Source organism: Thalassophryne amazonica, chromosome 4 (genome assembly GCF_902500255.1).
Source record: "Thalassophryne amazonica chromosome 4, fThaAma1.1, whole genome shotgun sequence".
In the NCBI taxonomy this organism is placed as follows: Eukaryota; Metazoa; Chordata; class Actinopteri; order Batrachoidiformes; family Batrachoididae; genus Thalassophryne; species Thalassophryne amazonica.
Genome location: NC_047106.1, coordinates 72,601,461 through 72,613,229, shown reverse-complemented (window position 1 = coordinate 72,613,229; position 11,769 = coordinate 72,601,461). Strand labels below are relative to the sequence as shown.

General features: G+C 51.2%; 1 protein-coding gene across 2 annotated transcripts in view; it reads left to right on the top strand.

Annotated features, from left to right (window-relative positions):
* Positions 1-402: 402 nt before the first annotated feature.
* tdrd7b (tudor domain containing 7 b) overlaps positions 403-11,769 on the top strand; it is a 136,199-nt gene continuing 124,832 nt past the window's right edge. The window contains exon 1 of one of the 2 annotated variants that reach the window (XM_034168103.1): positions 403-627. The gene's annotated coding sequence lies outside the window, so the exon portion shown is untranslated. Of the gene's footprint in view, positions 628-878; positions 1,010-11,769 lie in introns of those variants that run through there. The other variant, XM_034168101.1, reaches the window with a different exon arrangement.

Genomic DNA, 11,769 nt, shown 5'->3' with positions numbered 1-11,769 from the left:
GTGTTCCTCCAAATGCTGTTACCAGCTCGCCAGCAAGCTGAAGTTATGGTTCCTCGTGTAAAAGAAAAAAAATATAATAATAATCAGAACCACCCACTTTATTCTAAGGCTCGCACACACTGACATGACAAATGAGTATGATGGTGGTTAGATCCAGCTGAGTTTTATGACTTAATTACTAGATCATACCTAAGAATCACAATGTCTACAAGACATTGATGCTCTGTTTGTCTCTAAACAATCCCAGCGTGCATCACGCCAAATCCAATATGGTGGTATCCGTGTAACAGTCTATTAACATTAGTGGTTGAGATTAAAAATAATAATAATAATAATAATCTTAATGACTCCTGACTGACTTCCTCTGTTGCTTGTCGAAGTATGTGTTCTCTGAATGCTCGTCTATTTTGGACTCTTTGCTTTGACTACTGACTTAAACATTGGGATTCCGATTATTCTGAACGCGTCAATACGCGTGGTTTGACGCGTAATTACTCAGAATCCCGTGCACAGCGGAGCAGTCGGGAGGCGGATGAGGCTGTGAGTGGACGTGGACCGGCTACAGTGTCAGCATCGAGAGCGACCGGGAAACATCTTCACATCGCTGATTCGCCTTTTTACAACAAGGTACAACTTTTTTTCTGCCGTTCACTCTGTTTTAAATGCGCTCAACATTCCGCTCTGTCAAACTTTTGCCGGGTGTTCGTTTTACAGACACTCGTGTTGGGATGGGTCAATATTTGTCAAGGTAGAATCAAATAAACGTATTTTCCGTTTTTAACTTTCACAATAAAGGGAAAATAATTACACCAGTGGTCGCTATAGACATTCGATGAAAGCATGTGGCGTTGTGGTGTTATTGTGAAGGTGAGATGTTACAACGGTCTGTTTGATTGGAGGTAACTTGACGTTATCTCACGGAGGCGATCGAGGATTTAACTCGGTGTTTCGCACACTTTCGTTGACCAAGCGAACTGGGAACTTGTTTTGTGACGCTCAGGTATTATCGGTAGGTCTGTAACAAACGCCAGAAGCACTTTTTTGCTGAAGTAAATGAAAATGACAAGGGAATTTTATCCAAATAGCCGTATCCCGAAGAAGAGTGTTTAATTGTGCGGGATTACGTCACTCTCGGTTTCCTGTCCTGTTGCTGCGCTGCGAACGTTTACCGCGTCAAGTGTCCCAAAGTGAGACTTAAAATACCAGAAACACCTGCACAGTCACGCCGAACTACCATTTTCTTTTTCGTTGCAACGTTTCTTAAACTAACGAAACTTAAAGCGTTTGCGAGCTAACGAAACTAAAAGCGTTTGGGTGCACATTAAGTGGATAATGGTTCCTATTTCGGATCGAAAGCGATACGTAGAAACGAGCAAATAACACTGAAACCATTTCATTTTAATTTATTTATGGTTTCAGTATTTAATGCGTAAATTTTACAGCTTGGTTTGCTGAATTGAGAGGAGCTGGAATTTTGCAGCTGCTGTGTTGTCAACATGGAGTTATTCATATGTGAATGTGTTAAATTAAAGATTCTGTTACTTCCCACAATATGTATTTTTCTGCAGCTGTCAGTTCATTTTGGCTCAATACAAAAGTTTCTTGGTAAAACCATCCTAACCTAAGGGCTTAGTATCAATTGTTAAGCTGTTCTACAACCCCAAATCAATTGCAGACAGTATGAACTCAAGATATTTCATGTTTTGTGTGGTCAAATTTATTCCATTTGTTAATATACATTCCTGCATTTAAGGGCTGTGATACATTCCAAAAATAGTTTTTGGAATTCTCACTACAGCATATGGGTAAAATTGACCCAGAATGCTTTGCATCATCAACATCCATCTTTTTTTTCTTTTGCTGCCACAAACACTTTCTGCAGCATGAGGATGGTGACGGTTTTCACTTATCCGTGCCTGGCTAATGTGCTTCATTTTAAAATTATTTTTTATTGCTTATTTACCGTTGCTTTCCCATGCATTAATGGAAGATTGTGACAGTTCCGAGAATATGACAACCCCAAAGCTGAAAATTTTCTTGCAATAAGTAGTACCATTTAACAAATAAAGTAAATTTATCATTTAAAATCACTCAAAATGAATTTGTTTATTTCCAACATACAAACTCAAAACAAGCGAACAAACTCAACAATGGTCGTGGTGAAATTTGAGATCTCTTTTGCAAGACCTGGACAATTATAAAATTTCCAATTTACCTAACCTGCATATCTTTAAATGTGGGAGGGAACTGGAGCACCTGGAGGAAACCCATGCAGACATGCAAACTCCACACAGAAAGGCCACAGGTGGGAATCAATCCCATGACCTTCTCGGTGTGAGGCAACAGTGCTAACCACTAAGCCATTGTGCTGCAGAATGAGAAAGCTTGCGACCAACAACTGGCTCCTCCAGTCTGACAGGGACTGGCTTTGCGTGTGCCTGCATGGATGCCTGTGGTGTGGGCCCTGAAACAGCAAAGACTGCGGCGGAGTCTCCCATGTGATTGAGGGCTGTACAGTAACGTTTCTTCCTCTCAGTCGATCAAGATCTTTGTGGGGATGATATTTCCTCCTGAGCCATCGGGAGCTGTGCAGTGGTGTTATTTCTTCCTGGGCAATCAAGAGCTGTGCAGTGGCGTTATTTCATCCCGGGTAATCCAGAGCTGTGCGGTGGCGTTATTTCACACCGGTGATCCAGAGCTGTGCAGTGGCGTTATTTCATCCCGGGTAATCCAGAACTGTGCGGTGGTGTTATTTAACACCGGTGATCCAGAGCTGTGCAGTGGCGTTATTTAACACCGGTGATCCAGAGCTGTGCAGTGGCGTTATTTAACACCGGTGATCCAGAGCTGTGCGGTGGCGTTATTTCATCCCGGATAATCCAGAGCTGTGCGATTGTGTTATTTCATCCCGAGTAATCCAGAGCTGTGCGGTGGCGTTATTTCATCCCGGGTAATCCAGAGCTGTGCGATTGTGTTTTATTCATCCCGGGTAATCCAGAGCTGTGCGGTGGCATTATTTTATCGTGGGTAATCCAGAGCTGTGCGATTGCGTTATTTCATCCCGAGTAATCCAGAGCTGTGTGGTGGCATTATTTCATCCCGGGTAATCCAGAGCTGTGCGGTGGCGTTATTTCATCCCGGGTAATCCAGAGCTGTGCGATTGCGTTATTTCATCCCAAGTAATCCAGAGCTGTGCGGTGGCGTTATTTCATCCCGGGTAATCCAGAGCTGTGCGGTGGCGTTATTTCATCCCGGGTAATCCAGAGCTCTGCGGTGGCATTATTTAACACCGGTGATCCAGACCTGTGCAGCGGCGTTATTTCTTCATGGGTGATCCAGAATTGTGCGGCAGCGTTATTTCACACCGGTGATCCAGAGCTGTGTGGTGGCATTATTTCACACCGGTGATCCAGAGCTGTGCAGTGGCGTTATTTAACACCAGTGATCCAGAGCTGTGCAGCGGCGTTATTTCTTCATGGGCGATCCAGAATTGTGCGGCAGCGTTATTTCACACCGGTGATCCAAAGCTGTGTGTTAGCATTATTTCACACCGGTGATCCAGAGCTGTGCAGTGGCGTTATTTAACACCGGTGATCCAGAGCTGTGCAGTGGCGTTATTTCATCCGGGATGATCCAGAGCTGTGCGGTGGCGTTATTTCATCCCGGGTAATCCAGAACTGTGCGGTGGCATTATTTAACACCAGTGATCCAGAGCTGTGCGGTGGTGTTATTTAACACCAGTGATCCAGAGCTGTGCAGTGGCGTTATTTAACACCGGTGATACAGAGCTGTGCGGTGGCGTTATTTCATCCCGGGTAATCCAGAGCTGTGCGATTGCGTTATTTCCTCCCGAGTAATCCAGAGCTGTGCGATTGCGTTATTTCATCCCGAGTAATCTAGAGCTGTGTGGTGGCATTATTTCATCCCGGGTAATCGAGAGCTGTGCGGTGGCGTTATTTCATCCCGGGTAATCCAGAGCTGTGCGATTGCGTTATTTCATCCCAAGTAATCCAGAGCTGTGCGGTGGCGTTATTTCATCCCGGGTAATCCAGAGCTGTGCGGTGGCGTTATTTCATCCCGGGTAATCCAGAGCTGTGCGGTGGCATTATTTTATCGTGGGTAATCCAGAGCTGTGTGATTGCGTTATTTCATCCCGAGTAATCCAGAGCTGTGTGGTGGCATTATTTCATCCCGGGTAATCCAGAGCTGTGCGGTGGCGTTATTTCATCCCGGGTAATCCAGAGCTGTGCGATTGCGTTATTTCATCCCAAGTAATCCAGAGCTGTGCGGTGGCGTTATTTCATCCCGGGTAATCCAGAGCTGTGCGGTGGCGTTATTTCATCCAGGGTAATCCAGAGCTCTGCGGTGGCATTATTTAACACCGGTGATCCAGACCTGTGCAGCGGCGTTATTTCTTCATGGGTGATCCAGAATTGTGCGGCAGCGTTATTTCACACCGGTGATCCAGAGCTGTGTGGTGGCATTATTTCACACCGGTGATCCAGAGCTGTGCAGTGGCGTTATTTAACACCAGTGATCCAGAGCTGTGCAGCGGCGTTATTTCTTCATGGCGATCCAGAATTGTGCGGCAGCGTTATTTCACACCGGTGATCCAGAGCTGTGTGTTAGCATTATTTCACACCGGTGATCCAGAGCTGTGCAGTGGCGTTATTTAACACCGGTGATCCAGAGCTGTGCAGTGGCGTTATTTCATCCGGGATGATCCAGAGCTGTGCGGTGGCGTTATTTCATCCCGGGTAATCCAGAACTGTGCGGTGGCATTATTTAACACCAGTGATCCAGAGCTGTGCGGTGGCGTTATTTAACACCAGTGATCCAGAGCTGTGCAGTGGCGTTATTTAACACCGGTGATACAGAGCTGTGCGGTGGCGTTATTTCATCCCGGGTAATCCAGAGCTGTGCGATTGCGTTATTTCCTCCCGAGTAATCCAGAGCTGTGCGATTGCGTTATTTCATCCCGAGTAATCCAGAGCTGTGTGGTGGCATTATTTCATCCCGGGTAATCCAGAGCTGTGCGGTGGCGTTAATTCATCCCGGGTAATCCAGAGCTGTGCGATTGCGTTATTTCATCCCAAGTAATCCAGAGCTGTGCGGTGGCGTTATTTCATCCCGGGTAATCCAGAGCTCTGCGGTGGCATTATTTAACACCGGTGATCCAGACCTGTGCAGCGGCGTTATTTCTTCATGGGTGATCCAGAATTGTGCGGCAGCGTTATTTCACACCGGTGATCCAGAGCTGTGTGGTGGCATTATTTCACACCGGTGATCCAGAGCTGTGCAGTGGCGTTATTTAACACCAGTGATCCAGAGCTGTGCAGCGGCGTTAGTTCTTCATGGGCGATCCAGAATTGTGCGGCAGCGTTATTTCACACCGGTGATCCAGAGCTGTGTGTTAGCATTATTTCACACCGGTGATCCAGAGCTGTGCAGTGGCGTTATTTAACACCGGTGATCCAGAGCTGTGCAGTGGCGTTATTTCATCCGGGATGATCCAGAGCTGTGCAGTGGCGTTATTTCATCCCGGGTAATCCAGAACTGTGCGGTGGCATTATTTAACACCAGTGATCCAGAGCTGTGCGGTGGCGTTATTTAACACCAGTGATCCAGAGCTGTGCAGTGGCGTTATTTAACACCGGTGATACAGAGCTGTGCGGTGGCGTTACTTCATCCCGGGTAATCCAGAGCTGTGCGATTGCGTTATTTCCTCCCGAGTAATCCAGAGCTGTGTGGTGGCGCTATTTAACACCGGTGATCCAGAGCTGTGCAGCGGCGTTATTTCTTCATGGGCGATCCAGAGTTGTGCGGCGGCGTTATTTCTTCACGAGTGATGCAGAGCTGTGTGGTGGCGTTATTTCCTGTCTGGCGATCCAGAGTTGTGTGGTGGATTCATTTTCTCCCTGCTGATCCAGAGCTATGTAGCAGCGTTATTTTTAATTGAAAACTGTGTGCCAGTCTCTCTTGTTGTCTGCTTAACAATGTTTACTCCGTCTGTGGTTTATGTTTCATTCCTCCAAATTCATAGTTGTTCCAAAATAATTATTTTGGTTAACCAGCCACAGTTCCATTTGCATTTAACTGTTCTGCATCAAACACAAACATTCTTGGTTGTCCTTATGGTGCAGCAACTTTTGCCTTTTGCAGTCTTTAGGAAACTGCAGAATTGACAATCCATGGATATTTTGTCGGGTTTTTCCTCTTCGCATCCTGTGACCAGCATGTCCAGCCTCGTAGAAGTAAACCATGTGTTGGGGAAAGTGTAGTGACACGGACCCACAACAGGGGGCGCAAATGAACGGTCAATAGATGAGCCAAAAGGTAACAATTTAATGTTGTGACTGTGCACAACGATTATACAGACAATCTCAGAATCTGATAGCAGTCAATACACAAAGGTGACGTGTGGGCAGGCTCGAGGATAGAAGACGTCTGTCCTGAGAAGAGCCGGAACCACACGATTTCCGCCGCCACTGAACCTGGTGAATACTGGAGCCGCCAAGTCCCGAATTCCCAGGTGATCACCGTCCCCGACTGTCGGATCTGGTACTGCTGGCGAGGAGCACAAACAGTGAGATGTGGGTGTGTGCACACCCAGTAACAAAAACAGTCAGAAGGTGGAAAGTCACCTCCACCTCTAATCACACACTCGTGCAGCTCCTGTTAAATCACTTATCTGGAAGGAGTGAGAGGCGAAGACGTCGCTTCTCTCACTAAACGCCAACCCAGCAGAGTGCACCACAGGAAAAACGGCTGCAAAACAGATCAGACGTAAGTCACAGTTTGGATACAGCAGAGACTATTACCTTCACAGGTAGATGACATCTCGGCAGCGAGGTGGAGATGACGTCCGGCTTTTATGGAGTGGATTGATGAAGTGGAGATGGGTGACAGCTGTCATGAGTTGATGAGGGACAGCTGTCAACCCCGGCTGTGTCTGTGGCGGCAGCGCCCTCTCGTGCCTGAAGCCCGCACTTCAGGCAGGGCGCCCTCTGGAGGTGGGCCAGCAGTACCTCCTCTTCTGGCGGCCCACACAACAGGACCCCCCCCTCAACGGGCGCCTCCTGGCGCCCGACCAGGCTTGTTCGGGTGACGGTGGTAGAAGTCGGCCAGGAGGGCCGGGTCCAGGATGAAGCTCCTCTTCACCCAGGAGCGTTCCTCTGGTCCATACCCCTCCCAGTCCACCAAATACTGAAACCCCCGGCCCTTACGACGGACGTCCAGGAACCTGCGCACTGTCCATGCAGGCTCCCCGTCGATGATCCAGGCAGGAGGCGGCGCCGGTCCAGGAGTGCAGAGGGTGGAGGTGTGGTATGGCTTGACACGTGAGACATGAAAGACCGGGTGGATCCGCAGTGAAGCTGGTAGCTTCAGCTTCACTGCGGCCGGACTGAGGACTGTGAGGATCTGGAATGGTCCAATGTAACGTTCCTTCAGTTTAGGGGAGTCCACTTGTAAGGGGATGTCCTTCGTTGATAGCCATACCTCCTGCCCGGGCTGGTAAGCAGGAGCCGGGGAACGCCGGCGGTCTGCATGGGCCTTAGCCCTCGTCCGGGCCTTCAACAAGGCAGAGCGGGCGGTGCTCCACACCCGTCGGCATCTTCGCAGGTTGCCTGGACCGAGGGCACACTGACCTCTCCCTCCACCACAGGGAACAGTGGGGGCTGATACCCCAGACACACTTCGAACGGGGAGAGGCCGGTGGCAGAGGACACCTGGCTGTTATGGGCGTACTCGATCCAGGCCAGATGGTCACTCCAGGCCGACGGGTGCGCGGACGTGACGCAGCGGAGAGCCTGTTCAAGTTCTTGGTTGACCTGCTCTGCCTGTCCGTTCGTCTGAGGGTGATACCCGGACGAGAGGCTCACGCTGGCCCCCAGTTCCCTGCAGAAACTCCTCCACACCTGGGAGGAGAACTGAGGACCACGGTACGAGATAATGTCCGCTGGTATCCCATGCAGACGCACGACGTGGCGGACCAGGAGGTCTGCTGTCTCCTGGGCCGTTGGGAGCTTCGGGAGGGCCACAAAGTGGGCCGCCTTGGAGAATCGGTCCACTATCGTGAAGATGGTCGTCATGCCCTGGGGCGGTGGGAGACCCGTGACAAAGTCCAGGCCAATGTGGGACCAGGGGCGACGAGGCACCGGTAGAGGCTGCAGAAGTCCTTGTGTCTTCGAGTGGTCTGCCTTGCCCCTGGCACAGGTGGTACAGGCCTGGACATACTCCCGGACGTCAGCCTCCATAGACGCCCACCAGAAGCGCTGCCGGACAACTGCCATGGTCCTTCGCACCCCCGGATGACAGGAGAGCTTGGAACCGTGACAGAAGTCCAAGACTGCAGCTCTGGCCTCTGGTGGGACGTATAAACGGTTCTTCGGACCGGTTCCTGGGTCCGGGCTCCGTGCCAGGGCCTCCCAGACGGTCTTCTCCACGTCCCAGGTGAGGGTGGCCACGATAGTGGACTCAGGAATGATGGACTCCGGTGGATCCGACAGCTCCGTCTTGACTTTATCTTCGGGTACCCGGGACAAGGCATCCGATCTCTGGTTCTTGGTCCCGGGGCGATATGTGATCCGGAAGTCAAAACGCCCGAAGAACAGTGACCAGCGGGCTTGCCTGGGGTTCAGCCGCTTGGCGGTCCTGATATACTCCAGGTTCCGATGGTCAGTGAAAAACGTGAACGGCACAGACGCTCCCTCCAACAGGTGTCTCCACTCCTCAAGAGCCTCTTTCACCGCAAGGAGTTCTCGATTGCCAACGTCATAGTTCCGTTCAGCTGGGGTCAACCTGCGAGAAAAGTAGGCACACGGGTGAAGAACCTTATCGGTCTCTCCGCTCTGGGATAGCACGGCTCCTATCCCTGAGTCAGAGGCGTCCACTTCAACCACAAACTGGCGGCTAGGGTCGGGCTGCACCAGAACTGGTGCAGACGAGAACCGGTGTTTCAACTCCTTGAACGCGGCTTCGCACCGATCCGACCAGGTGAAGGGGACTTTTGGAGAGGTCAGGGCTGTCAGGGGGCTAACTACCTGATTGTAGCCCTTAATGAACCTCCTGTAGAAATTTGCAAAGCCGAGGAACTGTTGCAGCTTCCTACGGCTTGTTGGTTGGGGCCAATCTCTCACCGCCGCAACCTTGGCCGGATCAGGGGCGACGGAGTTGGAGGAGATGATGAACCCCAGGAAGGACAAAGAGGTGCAGTGAAACTCACACTTCTCGCCCTTCACAAACAGCCGGTTCTCCAACAACCGCTGCAGGACCTGACGTACATGCTGGACATGAGTCTCAGGGTCCGGGGGAAAGATGAGTATGTCATCCAGATATACGAAGACGAATCGGTGCAGGAAGTCCCGCAAGATGTCGTTTACCAATGCTTGGAACGTCGCGGGGGCGTTAGTGAGGCCGAACGGCATGACCAGGTACTCAAAATGACCTAATGGGGTGTTAAATGCCATCTTCCATTCGTCTCCCTTCCGGATCCGAACCAGGTGATACGCATTCCTAAGGTCCAGTTTGGTGAAAATTTGGGCTCCATGCAGGGGCGTGAACACTGAATCCAACAGGGGTAAAGGGTATCGATTACGAACCGTTATGTCGTTCAGCCCCCTGTAATCAATGCATGGATGGAGTCCGCCGTCTTTCTTGCCCACAAAAAAGAAACCTGCACCCATCGGGGAGGTGGAATTCTGGATCAGCCCGGCAGCTAATGAGTCCCGGATGTAGGTCTCCATTGATTCGCGCTCAGGACGTGAAAGATTGTACAGCCTGCTGGATGGGAACTCAACGCCCGGGACCAAATCAATGGCACAATCGTACGGACGGTGCGGGGGAAGGGTGAGCGCCAGATCCTTGCTGAAGACGTCAGCAAGGTCGTGGTACTCAACCGGCACCGCCGTCAGATTGGGAGGGACTTTAACCTCCTCATCAGCATTTACACCGGGAGGAACCGAGGATCCTAAACAATTCCGGTGGCAGGTTTCGCTCCACTGAGTCACAACCCCAGACGGCCAATCAATCCGGGGATTGTGTTTAATCATCCATGGGAAGCCCAAAATCACGCGGGAGGTAGAAGGAGTTACAAAAAACTCAATCTCCTCCCGGTGATTCCCAGACACTACCAGGATTACAGGTAGTGTCTTGTGTGTGATAAAAGGGAGAAGAGTGCCATCTAGTGCTCGCACCTTCACTGGCGAAGAAAGCGCCACCAGAGGGAGCCCTACCTCCCTTGTCCATCTGCTATCCAGCAGATTCCCTTCTGACCCCGTGTCCACCAGTGCTGGGGCTTGGAGGGTTAAATCCCCACTCAGGATTTTAACTGGGAGTCGTGTTGACAGATGTGTATGACCCACGTGAATGTTTTGACCCCCCCTCAGCCCAGTCTCTAAGGGCGGGCGTTTGTGTTTTGACCGTTTGAGGCAGTCTCTCTGCTGATGCTCACTTGAGCCGCAGACAAAGCACTCCCCGCGGACCGGCCTCTTCTGTCTGAATGTGGCCCTGCTCGTGTCCCTAGCACCGTCAGCAGGGGGAGCTGTAGCCACACGGAGTGCTGTGGCTGTGGAGCGTGGGGAAGACGGCTCCCTTTCGGACCCGGGAGGAAGAGGGACAGCTTGTGCCTGACCACGCCCTTTGCCTCGCTCCCATCAGCGTTCTTCTAACCGATTGTCCAATCGTATAACCAAATCGATAAGCTCAGCCAAATCCCGCGGTTCCTCCTTAGCCACCAGGTGCTCCTTCAGGACCAACGACAGCCCGTTTATGAAGGCGGCGCGGAGCGCAGTCATATTCCAGCCGGATCTAGCAGCCGTGATGCGGAAGTCGACTGCATATTCGGCTGCGCTCCGGCACCCCTGTCTCATTGACAGCAGCACGGTAGACGCGGTTTCGCCTCTGTTAGGGTGATCAAAAACAGTTCTGAGCTCCCTCACAAACCCAGTATAAGAAGCAAGGAGCCATGAACTTTGCTCCCAAAGCGCTGTAGCCCAAGCGCGTGCCTCACCCCGAAGCAAATTAATCACGTAAGCCACCTTGCTGGCGTCAGACGCGTACATCACGGGACGTTGTGCAAAGACGAGCGAACACTGCATAAGAAAGTCCGCGCACGTCTCCACACAACCTCCGTACGGCTCTGGGGGGCTTATGTATGCTTCAGGGGATGGTGGGGGGGGTTGTTGAATGACCAGTGGAATGTCTGTATTCGGCACCGGGTCGGCAGGAGGAGGAGCTGTAGCAGCGCCCTGAGCACGCAATTCCACCTGCGCGGTGAGAGCCTCCATCCTGCGATTAAGGATGACGTTTTGCTCGGTCATCAGGTCCATCCGAGCGGTAAAGGCGGTGAGGATGTGCTGCAACTCACCAGTCACGCCTCCAGCCGACGCCTGTGCACCCTGCTCTTCCATTGGCTGTCCAACAGATGGTTGACGCCCCTCGGGATCCATGACATTGGCCGAGATATCCTGTTGGGGAAAGTGTAGTGACACGGACGCACAACAGGGGGCGCAAATGAACGGTCAATAGATGAGCCAAAAGGTAACAATTTAATGTTGTGACTGTGCACAACGATTATACAGACAATCTCAGAATCTGATAGCAGTCAATACACAAAGGTGACGTGTGGGCAGGCTCGAGGATAGAAGACGTCTGTCCTGAGAAGAGCCGGAACCACACGATTTCCGCCGCCACTGAACCTGGTGAATACTGGAGCCGCCAAGTCCCGAATTCCCAGGTGATCACCGTCCCCGACTGTCGGATCTGGTA